Source organism: Podarcis tiliguerta, assembly GCF_965153285.1.
Source record: "Podarcis tiliguerta genome assembly, chromosome: 7".
Taxonomy (NCBI): domain Eukaryota; kingdom Metazoa; phylum Chordata; class Lepidosauria; order Squamata; family Lacertidae; genus Podarcis; species Podarcis tiliguerta.
Window position 1 is genome coordinate 33,203,357 of NC_139540.1, and position 12,523 is coordinate 33,215,879.

Below are 12,523 nucleotides of genomic sequence, written 5' to 3' on the forward strand. Positions count from 1 at the left end.
CTCCACCTGCCAAAGAGAGGAATCTACCCAGAGGAAATCAATCCCATTAACATTCCCATGAACAAAGTTTGTAAGTTTTGTCCAATTTTTTTTTAACTAATAATGCTGTAAATGAAAAGGGATTTTGTTACACATAAATTATTTTGCAGGGTAATGCTGCATTTGGATTACATGGTGGGCTTCTTCCTCAGATTCTCTCTCTGTGCCTCACTGGGTAGCAGAAGATCACTATACCAGGACCAAGCCCCCTTACCTTTTCAGATCCATAGGAAGATCGTTCCATTTCCCTGATGCTTTAACATTTTGATTTCTTCTAGGCTAGCAGGGCTTATGCTGGGCAAAGCGAACTGCACCTGATTAAGATTTTTATCCTGTACTTGGAATTGGTAGGGTGCTAATGGCCATGTGCTGGCTGCAGTCAACTGGGGAGAGACGAGAACAGGGGAATCACAGAACCATAAAGAGACCTGTCTTTGGGAGAGTGCTTTTTTGCCAAGGGTGAAAGGGAATGCTGTGGCGAATGCAGGAAATGCAACAGGGAAGATGGTGCAATGGGAAAGCATTCGCCATGCTTGATGTAGATAAGAACAAAGGAATTAGCAAAGAAATGAAGAAAGTGTACAAGTGAGACTGCATGAAGCTCTCACATACAGAAAGCATGAACATGGGTGTCAAGAAGAAGAGGAGGAGTTTGGATTTGATATCCTGCTTTATCACTACCCCAAGGAGTCTCAAAGCGGCTAACATTCTCCTTTCCCTTCCTCCCCCACAACAAACACTCTGTGAGGTGAGTGGGGCTGAGAGACTTCAAAGAAGTGTGACTGGCCCAAGGTCACCGAGCAGCTGCTTGTGGAGGAGCAGAGATGCGAACCCGGTTCCCCAGATTAAGTGCTGTATGGACATTATCAAGTGCTGCACTTGCTTGTGTCGCACAGGCAGCTGTTTGGCCACTGGGGGAATGGGATACTGGACTAGGTAGGCCATTGGCCTGATCCAGTAGGTTCTTCTTATGTTCTTAAGTCCTGACTTCAGGGGAGATCAGCATATTTGTCTTACGGCTCTTTCTCAGTGAAGATTTTGTTATACCCAGGGCCATACTAGATAAGCCAGTGGGAGTTCCAAGTGTATAGATGTGGAATTTCCCCAATCATATAGAAAGAGGTGACAATTTCAGTGGTAGTTTGCTGCCCAACTGAAATGGAATACAACGCTAAGAAATTCAAGAGGGACACTTTTCTGACCACTAGCAGAAGCCTCTTTGTACAACTTTTAAAGACATGATTGACTGTTCTCCAAACTGTGGACTATAATTGTATTCAAAGTATATTTAAATTGAATGCTGGGATGGCTGAAAAGCAGCTTCATGCTGAAAGTTGTAACAGTGATTGCAGCTGATGCATTACATATAAAGTTTATACACCTGTTGGATGTACTTATTATCCAAACATGAAGGATGATTCATCTATTTACATTTTCAGAAATATGTTTTTTTTTTTTTTTAAAAAAAAGCCAGAACACAATGTAAAAGTTTGGCTCGATTACAAACTCTTTTCTCCCTTGCATTACCATAGAAAATTTCAAAGTAAACTATTTAAAATTGGTAACTCCCTTGGGTTTATGAAATTACAGGATGACTTTCCAAAGGGCATTTTAAATGAAGCAAATACACACTATAGTACTTTTGTGTTGCCAATCTAAACACTGGTTGCCAAGTGTTATAGATACTTCCTGTTGCAACTGGAACAAATTAATCATAGAGAATGAAATGACAACGAACGCTTCCCCTTTTGACACAACCTCCCTGGACTTGGCTATGCTCCCCCATAGATGGGTGATTCATACTGCATTTTTTAAAAAATAGAGCCGGGTGGCCAAACTGGAGGTGAAAACTTCAATGGAAAAAGTTACGTCTACATTGGACTTTGTTTGCCAGGTTAAAGAGTTTCCATCTGAATAAGCTTTGGAGGTTTTCAAAAATTGTTACAAATATTGCTGTTTCGTGGTGTAAAATGGATTAGGAACAAATCTGCATGGTTTTCTCCCAACCTATAAAATGTATCCTTGTATCTCTTAGGAGTAGGCACTGGTTCGGACCCCACGTCAGTCCGACACACTTTTGAAAAAAGGCCACGTTGATCTGAGGTGATTTGCAGGCAGTCTGAGCTGGCTCAGGTCCACCCAAGTCTGCATTATTTCCCCTCCCTATCCACTTTTGGGAATTAAATAAAACAGAACCATTGTTCCACCAGCACAAGGATTTTTGCTTGCCAGACTGAATAATCTCCCCTCCCTCCACATGCTGTTCTGGGGGAGGGGCCCTCCCAATTCCCTAGAGCCTATTTGGGGAGAGAGGGGAAAGCTCTGTTGCACTAGCGCAGGCACCCCCAAACTCGTCCCTCCAGCTGTTTTGGGACTACAATTCCCATCATCCCTGACCACTGGCCCTGTTAGCTAGGGATGATGGGAGTTGTAGTCCCAAAACAGCCGGAGGGCCAAGTTTGGGGGTGCCTGCACTAGCAGAACTCATCACACTGGCTCACACTAATGCAACCACTTAGGTGAATCCAGCTCAAAACAACCTTTTCTTTTTGATAGAAGTGAATGATATTTGCAGGCCTTGTAGTAGCCCGCTTGGAGTGGATAAAGCTGGCCAAGTTACAGGCAAATGGGTCCAGAGAATTTTATGCTGGGCATCTTTAAAATTCACTTAAAGAAAAAAAGGAAATGTCTTTAACATTTGTGGTTGGGGGAAAAGGTAGTAAAACAAGTGCTGTAAGAAATGCATTCAACCAGTGTTAAATCTGCTTAGCATCACAGTATTTCAAAATCCACCATGCATTCTTGTACATTTTCATATTTTTTTTGCAAACGGGAACAATTGTTCTAGAAAAGACATAACTTAAACTATTTTTCTTCCTGCATTTTGCGGCATAGGCAGCTGAAAGGCATGAATACAAAAATAAACATTTGCTTCTTGCTTAGCCTTCTTCATGTGACTATCCATCTTCTTAAAATGACACTAATTGTAAAACTGGCAGTGTGCAGTGGTCCTTGAATGGTGCTGCACCAGCGAACAAAAAGCATCTTCAGAAAGTTGTGAGCACTCTAGCTGCCAAAACTGTATTGCTTCATACGAGCATTTAACTTGGAACAGCAGTAGCAAAAATCTGAAAATAGTAGCAGTCCTAAAATACCAGCATTCACTAACATTTTATAATAAGAATTTCACTGTTAAGGGACAATGTGAGCTTCAAGCTTAAGTGTCTATTATCAAACAAACTTAGTTACCTAATCTGTATAGACAGTAGACCAAACAAAGCTGAGAAGTTTCTATGGAGATAGGAATTGACGAGGAAGTATTATTTCTTTTGACACATCTTGTCTTCTAGATCTTATATGAGGCCGTGACAATTATTTGTTTTTATTTGCAGCATGGCTTAGACAAATTGCAAAACAGAGATATGCTTGAACTGTACAAACCAAATATTCCAAAGGAAAATACACTATTTTAGTTCTCAAATTCCAAATGAGGCTGTTATTTACTGTATTAGATGTGCATTTTCTCTCTTCACTGTCCAATGAACAAGACTTCTAAACACATATACGTAGCAGAATTTTAGAACTACATTTCTTAAATATGAGAGCTGTGTTTTGTGTGGTTCAAAACACTACAGAAAGGCAACCAAGTAATCTAAGTCACACACATTCTAAAGTCATTATAATATTAGAATCTCTCTTGGTAAAAAAGAGGGATTAATAGGCAGAGAAAGTTTCTGATTGCTATTTTTTTACTAATTGGTGAAAGGAAAATAAAATTCAATTCTGCTTTTTAAAAGTTCTCATATATTTCTGATAAAAATTATGCCATTTGTGCATCTGATTCTACATGGCTCTTCCTTTTGTCAGAAAACTTATATTCTACGTGAAGTAAAATTAAGTTCCGTTTCCTAAAAACAGTCCTAAGAATAAAATACGTTGTCTCATGTTCTTTTATATATGTTTACAAGCTGTGCTGCACCATCTCATTTAAACACATTGTTTGCTTATCCTTCACTGCACTTCCGCCTCAGAAACATCATGACAATTACCCAAGGCTGGTGAGTGATCTATCTCTCAACACCACCTTCCATCATTTCCCAACATTCCAATAGATTGGCTTCACAAGCATGTTTAGATCCTGTGGACTCTAACCTTCCCTTAAGGTTCGTTAGTGGTAAGCCTTTCAGCAGAACACAAATGTGAAACAATGAGGAGCTGCAGAGGTGCAAATGCTAAACCAGGCTGTAAAATATTTATTTAGTTTGCATTGTGCCCAGACTCCATAGCAGGGATGTGGAATCTGTGTGGCCCTTGACATGTTGTTTTTGGACTAAAAGTCCCTCCATCCTGGTTCGCCCCTGATCAATTGAGGCTGATGGGAGTTGGAGTTCAACAACATATAGAGAGCTACATTCTTTCCATCCCTGTTCTATATACTAGAGCCCATTCTTAAATCTTTTTTAGGGCCAACCTATACAGAACATTGTGTGAATACGATTAATGTGCACATTTTTGTTATGTAAATTAGTAGGGGGTGTGCTTTGTGCTGGGACCAAATAACGAGGGAAGATTTTATCTCTTCCTGAACTGAACCACAATATCAGCAAAGTGTTCTAAAATGGGTTAGTGTCCCCACGTAGTCTTACGTCACTGTTTTTCTGTCCCCTCTACTTTCCTGTACACTTTATAGCTGTGATATGCTATATGCTTCTCTGTGCTTCTTTCCTCTTGGTCCATGGACTTTTGAAGAAGTGAGGCTGTCTCAACTACACCTGTGAACACTAAAGAGCTCTGGGTGATCTTTTTCTTGTTAAAGTAGTGGCAGATACAGTGGTACCTCAGCTTACATATGCTTCAGGTTACAGACTCCGCTAACCCAGAAATATTACCTTGGGTTAAGAACTTTGCTTCAGGATGAGAACAGAAATTGTGCTCCGGTGGCGCGGCAGCAGCAGGAGGCTCCATTAGCTAAAGTGGTGCTTCAGGTTAAGAACAGTTTCAGGTTAAGTACGGCCCTCAGGAACGAATTAAGTACTTAACCCGAGGTACCACTGAAATTTTTTTAAGAAAAAAACTTCACTTAACTTTTATTTTTTTAAGCACCCGCTGCTCTGCTTAGAAATCAAATCCTGTAGTGGTTACAGATTTCATCTGTTCCTGCCAAAAGGGGGAGGGCTATAGCCATTTTTAGTTTCCCCATAAGAGTGAATGGAGAAACGTAGCTTTGTTTCACATAGAACAGTACTGAACCACCTGAATCACAAAGGGAAGTAGACAGAATGCAAAGCAACTCATGAACAGACTGGAATGTTTTAAAAACACATATACAAATCAAGGGTGAATCTTGCATCCCACACTTGCCACTAGTAAATTGCAGGTATGCAGAAGCCTGAACAGCCTCAGGACCACGGGAGGGAGAATTGAACTCTCTTTCTCTGTCATGGCCCTCTTGACAAAAACCATATCTTCAAAACTTTTATTTTAAGGGAAGCCTCCATTGGTATCAATGTACATTTATCAATACTGTAATTTGTTTTATCTTGGATTTGTACGGAGCACTTAAGCCACAGTTTCCATAGCCATAGGAAGCTACAAATCAGAAAGGACTGAATTTGGGGATGAAATAGAAGTGAGAGAGAAGGGACAGGGAAGAAGGAGCATATTCGGACATGGCTTGTTTCTGGTGCTACAAACCATAATTCATTGGTCCACAACTGTTATATCTGAAGTAGGCCTGTAAATAAGTGCATGATCACACACACACACACACAAACACACACACACACTTTAATATAAGCAGACACGCTCCCAAAAGGCCCAGTGTGTTTTGTGCTACATATAATTCTTTATAATGGAATCCAGAATTACCAAACAAACAAGGTTTACAATTGTAAGGCTACAATCCCATACAGATTTAACTAGGAGTGAGCTACATTTAATTCAGTGGGGCTTATTTCTGGATAACACAGAAAACTGATTTATAGCTATAAAATTCAAACCATGCCATACTTTGCTACAGTTGTAATAAAAAGCATATTTATCTTACATTGAAACACCAGCAATAAAATGAATAAACACACAGGCGGCTTATGTTTGGGGTGAATCTCTCCTAAAGCCAAAATCGCGTCAAACACATTGGATACAATGGCAAGTTGGATTGCCAAAGTCTTTTTTCCCCAGGTGCCTGCCACCTTTTAATTTTTTTGAATTATTTTGCCAAAGGCGCAAGTCTGAATGTGCACAAATTAAATGTGTGTATTCACAAATCTATAAAGCAAGGAAACATTAACACCCATCTGGAAATGTCATAAATTTTTACTGGTTGTAACATCTCATTTAAGACAGGCAATTTTAGAGAGAAACAGATTATTTATCTAACAGAAAGGAAACCTTGAAATGTGTACATTGACTATTTCTATAAGTTTCGACATACGTAATCTCTTAGAGTTAGGAATAGATAAGACATGATCTAACAAAAATTGTGCACTTTAAAGCCCAGTTGATTTCAAAGGAAGAGACTTAGACACATATTTAACTCTCGGTTGAGATCAACTGCATTTAAGATTGCTTAACGGTGGATCATGTCCTTGGTGGTTCTAAATTTTCCAACATATATTCCCAAAGTTTAAAGGCAAATGTAACTAAAAACATTAGAAAAAACTGGCCAACGAAGTAGATATCACACTTGGATATTACACTTGGGGGACGACTTACTGTGCATTAAGCTTTGAATAAACAGGAGCTTTTATTTTGTTAAGGTCTATTCTTTTAAAGCTGTAAATCAAATATGAAAACACAAGAAAAGCTACCTAGAAAAAAGTAAATGTTATAAGCACAGACTTGCGAAACTCCTGAGGTTTGTGAGAGGTGCCCACACAAATTCCTATCTCAGTGTGAATGGTCTATCTGTTCAACATTGATGGGCAAAACGGGCCTCTCAAAATTCTCTGCGCTATTTGTGGGCTTTGAAATTGCTAATTTTGCCAAATATTCTGGGACTACTACCAAGGTGTCACTATTTTGGGGGAATCTCCTCCACCTGTGTACTATTCTGGGCTTTCCCCTGACCCTTTAGAGCAGGGGTCAGCAACCTTTTCCAGCCATGGGTTGGTCCACAGTCACTCAGACCATGTGGTGGGCCGGACTATTTTTTTTTGGGGGGGGGGAGGAAAAAAAGAACAAATTCCTATGCCCCACAAATAACCCAGAGATGCATTTTAAATAAAAGGACACATTTTACTCATGTAAAAACACGCTGATTCACGGACCGTCCGTGGGCCACATTTAGAAGGCGATTGAGCCGCATCCTACCCCCCGGGGCCGTAGGTTGCCTACCCCTGTTTTAGAGTAGTTCTGGGGAGACACACTAGAGGGGAAGAGAAATAGGAAAGTCCTGTTTTGCTAGCAGGAATCCTTCTGCTGACTTCTGCTAGTGCACTGGGATAATTGAAACAGGTCCTAGGAGTCTTATTGCTATATGTAAAAAACCAAGGTTTCAAGTTTTCCATGCTTTCCAGTTATTCTTATTTCAAACGGAACAAACTGCTGGGTACTGAGACTTGACAACAGTAAAAGATCTCCCACTTTTGCACTCAGTAGGAAACAAACCTCTTAATAACAAATGAAATGTTTATGAGTTGTAGTTAGGACTGTAAAAAATGAAAATGAACAATTTAATTGAAAAAATCTAGACACCATGGAGTCAGTATGTTAAGAAGTTCATATTTATGGCAATTGTGGTGATATACATGCATTTTAAGTTACAAATTCCCACCAGGGCTGACATTATTTCAGCCAGTTAAGAGGAAAACAGTCATTAGAGGGAAGGAGTCGCAGCCTTTTGTTGCACTGAGATCATTACCAACACATTCAATACATAATTAACATCCTTTCCCATATTTACATAAAAATATTTCCCCTTTCCCTATCTTTTACTTTATGCTATTGATGTGGCAGGCAGAAGGCTGCAAGTTAAGCTCAAAAGTCAAGGGCTGTTATTTTAGTTTACAATAGCGACAGGAATTCAAAATAGTCATTGCCTTACTTCAAACACACTTCTCAAAGTCAGCATGATGAGTTGCACTGAGAAAAGAGTTTGCATAATGTGAAAGGATTCAGAACACAAAGAGAGAAGCAGTCAGGAAAACAGGAGGCAGGATCTAATGTCAAAGAGAATAAATGGGAAACGAGTAGATTCTGGGCTAGAGAGAAACAAGCACCCTAAACAGCAGACAGGTAACGGCATTTGGGGAAGGGTTCTACCTCGGTGAGTAGCGCTGTGGGCCTAGGACAGAGCCTAGGACTTGCCGATCAGAAGGTTGGCAGTTCGAATCCCCGCAACGGGGTAAGCTCCCATTGCTCAGTCCCTGCTCCTGCCAACCTAGCAGTTTGAAAGCATGACAAAGTGCAAGTAGATAAATAGGTACCGCTCCGACGGGAGGGTAAATGGCATTTCCATGTGCTTCTCTGGTCCACCAGAAGCGGCTTAGTCATGCTGGCTGCATGACCTAGAAGCTGGATTCCACAGATACATTCCACTCACAGAAGACAGAGTAAGGACTTCCATTGGCACAATGCGCCTTTCCTCCTCTCTTCCCCCAATGTGCCCTCACACCTCCCCCAAATCCACTCTGGAGGGTCCAAATCTATTCCCAGAACAGTGCACAGGGGGAGGAGAGGGGAGATCATTCTGCTGGGCAAGCAGAAATACTTTCACTGATGGAACGATATTATTAGTAGCGCTACATTAAATTCTTACCGGGACACGGGTGGCGCTGTGGTCTAAACGACAGAGCCTAGGGCTTGCCGATCGGAAGGTCGCAGTTCAAATCCCTGTGACAGGGTGAGCTCCCGTTGCTCAGTCCCAGCTCCTGCCAACCTAGCAGTTTGAAAGCACGTCAAAGTGCAAGTAGATAAATAGGTACCGTTCTGGCAGGAAGGTAAACGGCGTTTCCGTACGCTGCTCTGGTTTTGCATGAAGCAGCTTAGTCATGCTGGCCACATGACCCGGAAAAACTGTCTGTGGACAAACGTCGGCTCCCTCGGCCAGTAAAGCAAGATGAGTGCCGCAACCTCAGCGTTGTTTGCAACTGGACTTAACTGTCAGGGTGTAGAGCAGGGCTGGTCAAAAATGTGACCTAGGGAGAGGAGTTGTAGTTTTTAGAGGTGACCTGGCCTAGGGAGAGTCTTAACCCCTTTGCCTGAGGTTGCCCTAGAGTAGTGGTGTCCAAACTTTTTTCAAGGAGGGCCAGATTTGATGAAGTGAAGGGCTGTGAGGGCCGACCAAAGGGCCAACCAAAGTTGTTGACCTTTTAAAAGTTTTTTTTTTTAGGATTTTACCCCAGGAAATAAACTGCCACATGGCCCGGATTAAACCGACCGGCAGGCCGGATTAGGCCCCCGAAACAGAGTTTGGACATGGTAAGCAGAGAATTTGAACAGAGAACCAAGCCAAGAGAAATATGAAGTCATGCTCAGCAAATCACCACCTCATGCATGTTGGCTTCAAGGACCAGTGACTGCAAACTTTCAAATATCCAGGCAAACTCTGGACCAATCGTTTATCATTTATATACTTTCAGATGACTGGTGTCCATTATCTCAAGAAATATAATCCAGCAGTGGAAAGGAACTGCAAGATATCAGTGTTTTAAAGATAGGCTCAGCTTCTTCTCCTACATTAATTTACATATAGTAAGTTATAAGAAATGAGATCAAAGTTAAGCACATTACCCTGCTGCAAACATTGCAGAAGAGGAGACAGACAGACAGCGACAGTTCATTGGGAATGCCAGTCCATTTGCAAAATGAATGCTTTGGAGTTAGTCACAAGGAGTGAGAGAGGCTTAAGAATTCAAAGCAATTCTAGAGGCTTGTAACCCTAATGGCCACAATGGAATCTCTCCCTTAAACCACATGCTGCTATCTAGCATTTCCACTTAGTCTTAGCTGCAAGATCAAGAAGTGATCTCTACCATTTCCCCACCACTACACATGCCCTAACTCTTTGTTTGTATATGCATTGAACAAAAATGAACTGCATTTTCTAACCTGCCCTTCCCTGCCTCTCTGGTATCCACCCCAAATAATTTACTCTCTTAAACCAAGAAAACAAGCTTCTTTATCTGGCTTTCAATTTTCATTTTATAGGATTCTACATCTCAGGAGATCAAAAGAATCTTAGGAACCATATAATTTAAGGCTGCACATTTTGCCAAAAATCTGTTCCTGTAAGAAAACCAGCTCTCTGCCATTTGCTCTGAGTGCCTTACCTTCTTAAGACACCTATAATTTCCACCTTAACTTCTGATATGGAAGTTTGAAGCTACAATTTACGCTGATAATTACTCTCAGTTTCCTACTAGCATTGACTTGTTCCAGATTATTAAAATGCAATATGTGGGTGTAGAAAATGACTGACAAAGCATTTGCTCCCCTCTTTCTCTGTACACGAGCTCCCCAATATTGACAGATCATTGAACTGCTTCTTCCTAAATGTCTGGTTTATAAGAAGCTTTCGGTTTGCGTCTTGTGACATCCTTGCTCCCAACAAATTTAGCTTCACTCAAACTAACAACAGTTCCTCTAAAGGCACAGCTCACTTTTACAGCCAGTCATTCCCTGGTATGAAATAATCTCTGACCATATGGAAAATTGGTAGAAAGCCATGAGGTTTACATGCCAAGGAGGGGCCCCAGGGCAAGGCAAGGGACTTGGCACAGCAAGAATCACAACTTACTCCTGGGATCTCAACACAGTGGCCATGGGCACCACAGTACCATCAGAAACTCCTTTGTTGCCCTCCAAGGCCATCTGCCCCTCTCAGGGTTTTTGGAGGGAGTTGTGTATTTTTTTAGAGTTGTTGCCTCCATTTCTGTCTGCATTATCTGCTATGGGGTGTGTTTGTAGGCAATTCACCTGTCTTTGTTTTTTTGGAAGGAATTCTAAGCTTTGCCAGTTTTTCTTCTTTGAAAGTATTTTGTGGTGCACAAAACAGCTTCTCAGCCTTCCAAATGTGCCTCCAGGCCCCCAAAGGTGGAAGACACTGGACTTACTCCAATGAGGGCTGAAGGCGAACAGAGGGCTTTTAGGCCCTTGCCTCCAGTCCACCTCCCTGCCTCCTTTGTTGGAGCAGAAAAAGGTAAAGGGACCCCTGACTGTTAAGTCCAGTCACAGACAACTCTGGGGTTGGGGCGCTCATCTCACTTTACTGGCCGAGGGAGCTGGCATTTTGTCCGCAGACAGCTTCCAGGTCATGTGGCCAGCATGACTAAGCTGCTTCTGGCGAACCAGAGCAGCGCACGGAAATGCCGTTTACCTTCCCGCTGGAGTGGTACCTATTTATCTACTTGCACTTGACGTGCTTTCGCATTGCTAGGTTGGCAGGAGCAGGGACCGAGGAACGGGAGCTCACCCCGTTGAGGGGATTCGAACCACGACCTTTTGATCGGCAAGCCCTAGGCTCTGTGGTTTAGACCACAGTGAGCAGTAGAGAGTCCTAAAGGGTCAACACTATAGGTTGAGGAGGGGCACTTGTCCTTTGCTCATTGGCATCCTGCCTAGTGTCACTGGACTGGCAAGACAATGTTGGAAGTACTCAGCTCCTTGGAACCAAGAGGGCTTCTGCTAGCTCAACAGGGCTTGCCCTCTCTAAACCCCTCACAGAAATGCTTGCACTGATGGTACAATCTGCTTAACACTATATTGAATTCCTCTGACAGGCTAGAGACCTTGACTTCTTGTCAAGTGTTAATTCTCACTTGGAGTCGAGTTGTGTCATTCCGGATCTTACTGAAAGGGCACAAAGAATAAATGAAACAGACAGGCACACACACCTAATGCCATTTCCCTGCTACCAGAAACAATGCTGAGTTTTAATTTATTAGTACTAAGGAAGCATTGGGTTTCTGCCAGTAGTAGGCTTGCTTCCTATAAATCTCTTAATGCCATGTTTTCAATGCCAGCATGATTGTCTTTTCACTGTGTTCTAGCAGAAAATATCATATGCTGCCAAATCATCCTATACAATTAGGGGATTTATGAGGTGCTAAGGCAGCCCATAGGCAACACATTCAAACAAAAGAAAACCAACTTGACTACTTTCTAGCTTCTCCTCAGAGGAAATTGTCAACATGGTATGCATTTGTTATTCCAAGTTAAAGAAGTTCTATACTTTCTAAGAGAAACTAGCTGGATATTCTGGGGTAAATATTTAACACAGGGTTTATGAACCATGGATACCTCACAGACAACATGATCCACAATTCATTTTAACTGTATCAGCTGGGATTAAGCCAAGTTAGTCCTATTAAGATCAGAGGAATGAAGTCTGCAATTCTAAGCAAACGTAACAGAAAATGCCATTGAAAACAGTGCTAGTTTTAAGTAACATGGTTAGGATTGCTATGAAGGAGTAGAGTATTTAATTCATAGCATTTAGCACAACAGACCCCAACAGAGAGACTGCAGGGAGATATTTGTCAAG